Genomic DNA, 7,918 nt, shown 5'->3' with positions numbered 1-7,918 from the left:
TCTGAACGCTCCGAGAGCGAAACTGTCACGGGTGTCGTAGGGATTGGACCAAAACGCAGCGGGAACGTGTAAACTCATCTTCTTATTTTATTAAAGAAGGGAAACAAAAGAAACACGTATACAAAAACGACACTAAACAGTCCCGTCAGGTGCACGAACACAAAACAGGAAATAACTACCCACAAAACCCATAGAAAAAACACCCCTCTTAAATAGGACCTTCAATTAGAAGCAACGAGGAGCAGCTGCTTCCAATTGAAGGTCAACCCAATAAACACCACATAGAAATAGACATACTAGAACTAACATAGAAATAGACTAACAAGAACATAGCCCAACAAACCCCGAAACACTCTAAACAAACACCCCCTGCCACGCCCTGACCAAACTACAATAACAAACAACCTCTTTTACTGGTCAGGACGTGACAGAAACGAGATGGGTGTGAGAGGGTGTGAACGATGCTGAAGGCCATTTTCTCAAAAGTGAGTTACAAGTAGATCAACTTTCAAAGCAGAAATACTTTCCCATTGTTCCTCAAAATGCAGTGTATGATATACCATTTTGTAGCTCAGAGTCTCTACTTTTATCTAATGTAAAAAACACCATTTCAAATTTTGCTACATAAGACCGAATCCAGGTGGTGTCACAATTGTCATCTGGAAAGAGACCAATTGGCCGCCCACAGATACGCTACTAAGACGTCTGCAAGCAAGACCTCAAGTCCTTCGCCAGCAACACTGACACCTGGGAAGATGTGCTATTATATTCCCTGGCAACCTTAGGGAAATGTTTTGTGGTAGTTTTTTACAGATATTGTGAACAACATCTTAGTGAATGTTTTTTTATAGATATTTTTGTTATTTTTTAGAAAAATATATTTGGTGATGAAAAACATTCTTTGAATGTTTGTGGGACGTTATCATCCTAATGTTAGTTCACACCCTAACTAGAACTTAGCTAATGTTCTGGGAATGTTCCCTTTTCGCTGGGCTGTTTGTTTTTATCAATACACATCATTGTTTGTTATGCCTATACAGGATCTTAATTTGACCACCCTGTTTCAAAGTAAATGTTCCTGCGCTGCAGGAAATGAACACTTGTAGTGTATTCCAGATTTAAAAATGCTTCTAAAGTTTGTCAATTCCACTTAAAAATGTCAGACTTGATTTGCCCTAACGAAAAATGTATCAACCCATACAAAAATGTCCATTAATTATAATCCACATAGTAATTCACACTTCCTGTTGCTGCAGGGTTATTTTTCACCAGTGAGAAACTGGTCAAATTAAGATCCTATACCTGGGTAGGTGTCTCGGACAACATCTCCATTAATATTAGCCGAACGTTCCAGTAATGTTTTCTCAGAGCCAATTTAATTGAATCCAGACATAATTGCTGAAGAATGTTTAGGGAACGTTATTGGAACAATCATGTCATAACGTCACACTATAACTTTGTGAGAGCATTGTGGGAATTATCCCTGCTTGTTGTTATGGGTGTTTTTAATTACATCTACATCACCATTCGCAGAATGTTCCTGTAATGTTTTCTCAGAACCATTTCTATTGCTCTTACATTTTGTTGTGGCAGTATGTTTTAAAAACATTACTGGTACATTGTGTTATTACATTACCTGGAAATCTAATGAGAACATTTGGGGAATGTTCTGTGGTGGTTGTTACAGATGTTGTACACCACGTTCCAAGGATATATAATTTAAAACATTTTCTGGAGAAAGAAATCATTCTTTGAATGTTTTGGGGATGTTATCATCCTAATAGGTAGAACTTAATGGGAATCTTAGATAATGTTCTGGGAATATTTCCAATTTGCTGCGTACTTTCCTCCATTTGAATCAACAACTTGAAGTAGCCTAATCTGAAATGGTTTAAGACTGATCAGAAAGTGCCTTTGAAGCAGAATTCCACTACCTTCAGATGTTAGAAACATGTGATGTAACTCTATATGAAAGGTTGACTTCAAAATGACGGAAAATACCTTTGCTCTACCTACAGCACTGTACCTAACTTGTTCTGTCTGCAATTCAACACTATCTACTAATTACAGCTCTGTGGCATATGCATGTGCTCACTGGCCAACAAGGAAGTCCCATGAGTAAAAAAAAAGTGAGTCCACTCTTACATATTGATGAATTCTGAAAAGGTTTTATAGCCTTTTGAGGGTGATGGTTTTATCCTTCCCCCACCTGCCAGTATGACTGTTTGTGTCCAGTTAGTCATTGTCAACCATATTGTTTGTGTCCCGAATGGAACCTTTTCCCTATAGTGTACTACTTTTGAGCAGGGACCATAGGGCTCTGGTCAAATGATTTAGTGCACTAGGCCTATATAGGGAATATGGTGCCATTTGGGACCCAAACATTGTTTGGTAACATCTATTTACAGCTCTGACTTACAACATGCTCTGACGTCTTGCGTCATTCAGTCGGTTGAGTGACATTTATTTCACTGGATTCTCTGTTGTCTTTCTGCTGCTCCAGGGCCAAAGGTAGACTATTAATCATCAATGTAGTCAATGTTGCAACATACAGCCATTGATTAGCCTCCCTTATAATCAGACTACACTTTTCTCATTGATGTCTAAGACTGTGTCCTTAAATTAATTTCTCCATGGAGACAACTCAAGTGTCAAATATGTCTTCTGTTCAGGATTAGATTGATGAAATTCGAAGTGGCTCCTTTTTTTTTGCCTTGTTTGAGCATGAATAGTGCAGGATTAGTGGTTTGTTTTACGCACCATTTATTCAAGGTGTGATCAAATACTGCAAATCTCACCCCGCCTACAAGACTCACACTTCCAGTGTGCAGGACTCCACCAGGATGTGGCCTATGGCTCTGGGTCTGACATAGAGTTGGGTGGCAATAGAGAGTTTATTGGCTCTTGACCATTAGATACAGGAGGGATAGCAACTGATTATAATAGAGAAAAGTATTATCATTCAGCTCACAGTGCACACTATTTCATTCACTGCTTCCTCTGTCCTGTTTTTGCCCTTTTTCCCCACGAATAGTGAACCCATTTACATTTAAGTCATTTAGCAGACGCTCTTATCCAGAGCGACTTACAAATTGGTGCATTCACCTTATAATATCCAGTGGAACAACCACTTTACAATAGTGCATCTAAATCTTTTAAGGGGGGGTTAGAAGGATTACTTTATCCTATCCCAGGTATTCCTTAAAGAGGTGGGGTTTCAGGTGTCTCCGGAAGGTGGTGATTGACTCCAACCCTTTACCTCATTTGTAATGCACTTTGTTATGACACCTCTCGTGATGTCAAAAACTGACACATCTGATCCGTCTTACCCATCATCACTAGGGAGCTGGGAACGGCAAGTGCTTTGACATTCTACACGGTCCAGGGTTGCCTCCCACGATGTCTGGCTGCCACATGGCAGGTTATTTATAATTTGATGACGCAGGTGTCTCACATCACCACCTGTTGGACCCTTTGCTGGAGCTGCCTCTGCACAGCTGCCAAACGACTGAGGATGTTGTTGCCATGGAAACTGGATTATGTTGACATCAAGGCCTTTGAAATTGTTGTCCATGGAGACAAACTTCATGGTCCCTCAACATGCAGGATGTGGTTATCAGCCTTCCATAGCTTCTATGAGTCACTACACAGCAGCCAGCCCAGGTGAGGGCCATTTTGTAGCTGGAAAAAAGTCTAGCCGCCTGTCATGTGTGTCATCACCACACATGAACGAGCACACACAAACACACACACACACAAGCACAAGCACATATGAGCCCACATAGTTATTCTAAGGGGAAATTAAGTGTGTGTGTTTCTTCAATGCATGACTTAACGAACACATGACAATAAACAAATCTCAATCAGCAAACAAACTTTACAATGTCATTAAAATTGCTCAGATGCTATAATTACCATTAAACCTGGCAGAGTCGAAGGAGATTGGGTGTGGGTATGTGGCTTGTGTAAAACTACTGTCTGAGAACACGAGAGACATAATCGGTTTTACCATTGGGTAAGAGACCATGCTCTTATGTTATTCATTTGTCATCAGCACAAGACATTGCAAATAGTCAGCTGCATTGCAAAAAGTTATGTGCATTAACCAAACATGAGTTTCAGTAGAGACTCATGTTTGACTCTGTTTCATATGTAGTATATTGCCGTGTAAGGCATAATATGAGGAAAATTACAGTCTAATTCAGTTATGAGTTCATGATTCACTACCACACTCCATTCTAAAACCGAAACGTAATACAGACAGTACATACAGTATGTGAAAACATCAAAGACACACAAAGTCTACACAGCATTTATACTGAGTGTACAAAACATTAGGAACATCTGATCTTTCTATGACATAGACTGACCAGGTGAATGCTAGGATCCCTTATTGATAATCCACTTCAATCACTGTAAAGGAAGGGAAGGAGACAGGTTAAATAAGGATTTTTAAGCTTTGAGACAATTGACAGATGGATTGTGTATGTGTGCCACTCAGAGCGTGAATGGGAAAGACAAAATATCTATGTGCCTTTGAACAGGGTATGGTAGTAGGTGCCAGGTGCACCGGTTTGAATATGTCAAGTACTGTAACGCTGTTGGGTTTTTCACGCTCAACAGTTTCCCGTGAGTATCTAGAATAGTCCACCACCCAAAGGACATCCAGCCAACTTGACACAATTGTGGGAAGCATCAGAGTCAACATGGGTCATTATCCTTGTAGAGTCCATGCCCCAACGAATTGAGGCTGTTCTGAGGACAAAAGGGGGTGCAACTAAATATTAGGAAGGTGTTCCTAATGTTTTGTACACTCAATGTATATTCAAGATACTGCCGTCATTTTTTTCTCACATTTTGAAATACAGATGTGCCTATACATAACATATTGAGATGAGTTTTCAACAGCATTATTCCTGCCAGAAACCCTTTGTTTTGCATAATGTGACATAATTTCTGGTTTTGTCTGCAAGATTTGCATGCTATTTTAAACCTGAAGAGTCTACTGACACACCCGTGCGTCAATCTAAGTAACATAATAAAAATATCCCTATCAAAATCCATCAGTTTAAGGTAGAGATATCATGGGCTGCGTCTCAATTCACCGCATCCACCTATGTCAGCCTTCCACATCTACGGTGGAAGGTGGTGTCATGACGTGGCCCTTTTTGGGTATAGATAGTGGCTTCTCCCTCTCTCTCCGACACCTAGGTTCTGTTATCTCAGGTCATAAATTCCTTGATGAGACACTCTCCCCCTGTCCATGCAGAAAGAGACACATAGAGAGAACAAAGGATTTCACATGGCGAACTCCTAAATCCCCAAAATGAGGATTTGATACAAAATGTCCACTTGTGAGAAGGTGGGAATGGTCCGTGGACACTTAAGGGACGGGTATGACGAGTGTGTTTCATTTGGTGACCTCAGAGAGGACAGAAAGCACACATACCTATATCTCTGAATATGTACATTTCTCAATTATGGGGTTTGTATCTAATTGTTGTATAAAATGAATGAGCAAAGATGAAACTATTTGTGAAATGATGTAAGGTGATGTTAAACCTTTAACCTCTATGGGCTAGGTGGGACGCGTCCCACCTACTCAACAGCCAGTGTAATCCCGTAGCGCGATATTCAAATACCTCAAAAATGCAAAAACTTCAATTTTTCAAACATATGACTATTTTACACCATTTTAAAGACAAGACTCTCGTTAATCTAACCACACTGTCTGATTTCAAAAAGGCTTTACAACGAAAGCAAAACATTAGATTATGTCAGGAGAGTACCCAGCCAGAAATAATCAGACACCCATTTTTCAAGCTAGCATATAATGTCACATAAACCCAAACCACAGCTAAATGCAGCACTAACCTTTGATGATCTTCATCAGATGACAACCCTAGGACATTATGTTATACAATACATGCATGTTTTGTTCAATCAAGTTCATATTTATATCAAAAACCAGCTTTTTACATTAGCATGTGACTAGCATGTGACTAGCATTCCGACCGAACACTGCCGGTGAATTTACTAAATTACTCACGATAAACGTTCACAAAAAACATAACAATTATTTTAAGAATTATAGATACAGAACTCCTCTATGCACTCGATATGTCCGATTTTAAAATAGCTTTTCAGTGAAAGCACATTTTGCAATATTCTAAGTAGATAGCCCGGCATCACAGGGCTAGCTATTTAGACACCCAGCAAGTTTAGCACTCACCAAAGTCAGATTTACTATAAGAAAAATGTTATTACCTTTGCTGTTCTTCGTCAGAATGCACTCCCAGGACTTCTACTTCAATAACAAATGTTGGTTTGGTCCCAAATAATCCATTGTTATATCCAAATAGCGGCATTTTGTTCGTGCGTTCAAGACACTATCCGAAAGGGTAAATAAGGGTGACGAGCATGGCGCATTTCGTGACAAAAAAATTCTAAATATTCCATTACCGTACTTCGAAGCATGTCAACCGCTGTTTAAAATCAATTTTTATGCAATTTTTCTCGTAAAAAAAGCGATAATATTCCGACCGGGAAATCGTTTTTTATTACAAAGAGAGTGAAAGTAAAAGCATGCTATCCCCTCATGCACGAGCCTCAGTCTAATGGCCCTCTGATAGAGCACTTGCCAAACACGCTAATGTGTTTCAGCCTGGGGATGGAATTACATCGTTCAGCTTTTTCACGCCTTCTGAGAGCCCATGGGAGCCGTAGGAAGTGTCACGTCATGCCAGAGATCCCCTGAATTTGTTAGAGATGATCAAGGAGGGCAAGAAATTGTCAGACAGGCCACTTCCTGTAAGGAATCTTCTCAGGTTTTGGCCTGCCAAATGAGTTCTGTTATACTCACAGACACCATTCAAACAGTTTTAGAAACTTTAGGGTGTTTTCTATCCAAAGCCAATAATTATATGCATATTCTAGTTACTGGACAGGAGTAGTAACCAGATTAAATCGGGTACGTTTTTTATCCGGCCGTGCAAATACTGCCCCCTAGCCCCAACAGGTTAATGAAAGACAATTGTATTCCCTTTCAAGTTTAACTAAGTCATTGGCCCGTCCCCGTGAGCACAGACATGATCTGGCGTCATGGAACAGCCCTTTTCTACTGTTACGAATAAAAACCCCTCCTGAGGAAATCTTCTTCAGACCATGTGTACCTCGGTCAGCTGAGTGGGCAAAGGTTTGAGTAGAGACCACAAAAACCTCAGTGTCCGCTAAGGTTGCAATGGTTGTTGAATTCCTAACCATACCACGTGGAGCATTGGCTACACGGGTGGAAATGGTTAAACTCTAAGACTATCGATCCCGACAGAATAAGGAGCAAATCTTAGATACTAATTACTCGTCTGCAGCTAGAAATTATGTCCACCTGGGATGCGAAGACCGACAACTGCCGAAACATCTATTCTATGAGAATATTTCTGAATGGTACTCTGAAGTATCCATTCTAACCACAAAAGACTGATCTTCAGGGAAGCAGAGAGAGAGACGATGATGAACAGACTCTCCAACAGAAGGACTGACGAATCCAAAAGAGATCACAACGACACACTGGGCGTAAATATATATTGATTGAAATTATTCCCGAATGAGTGAGCGTTGATGTGCAAAGGATAAGCATTTCAATTTATATAATTATCAACTGTATAGTGACTCCTTTTGTTCTTTCCCGCCTTTTCAGTCCACACCCACTTCCCTTTGTCCACCAAGCCGTCATATCAGCTTAGCCCACTAGGGAACCTCCCCCTATCATTTCCTTGTAACCATATCTACTGTGTTGTTTGTTTATGCATTTCTGTGATTATTTAGTTAGTTAGTAAATAAATGATTAAGACAATTGATGTATGGCTGATTCATAGTAAATGCTGGGTTCGTGTGGATAACCAACAATTTACAACGTTTG

Source organism: Salmo salar, chromosome 02 (assembly GCF_965601325.2).
Source record: "Salmo salar chromosome 02, fSalSal1, whole genome shotgun sequence".
NCBI classification, from domain to species: Eukaryota; Metazoa; Chordata; class Actinopteri; order Salmoniformes; family Salmonidae; genus Salmo; species Salmo salar.
Note: the sequence above shows the minus strand (reverse complement) of the source record.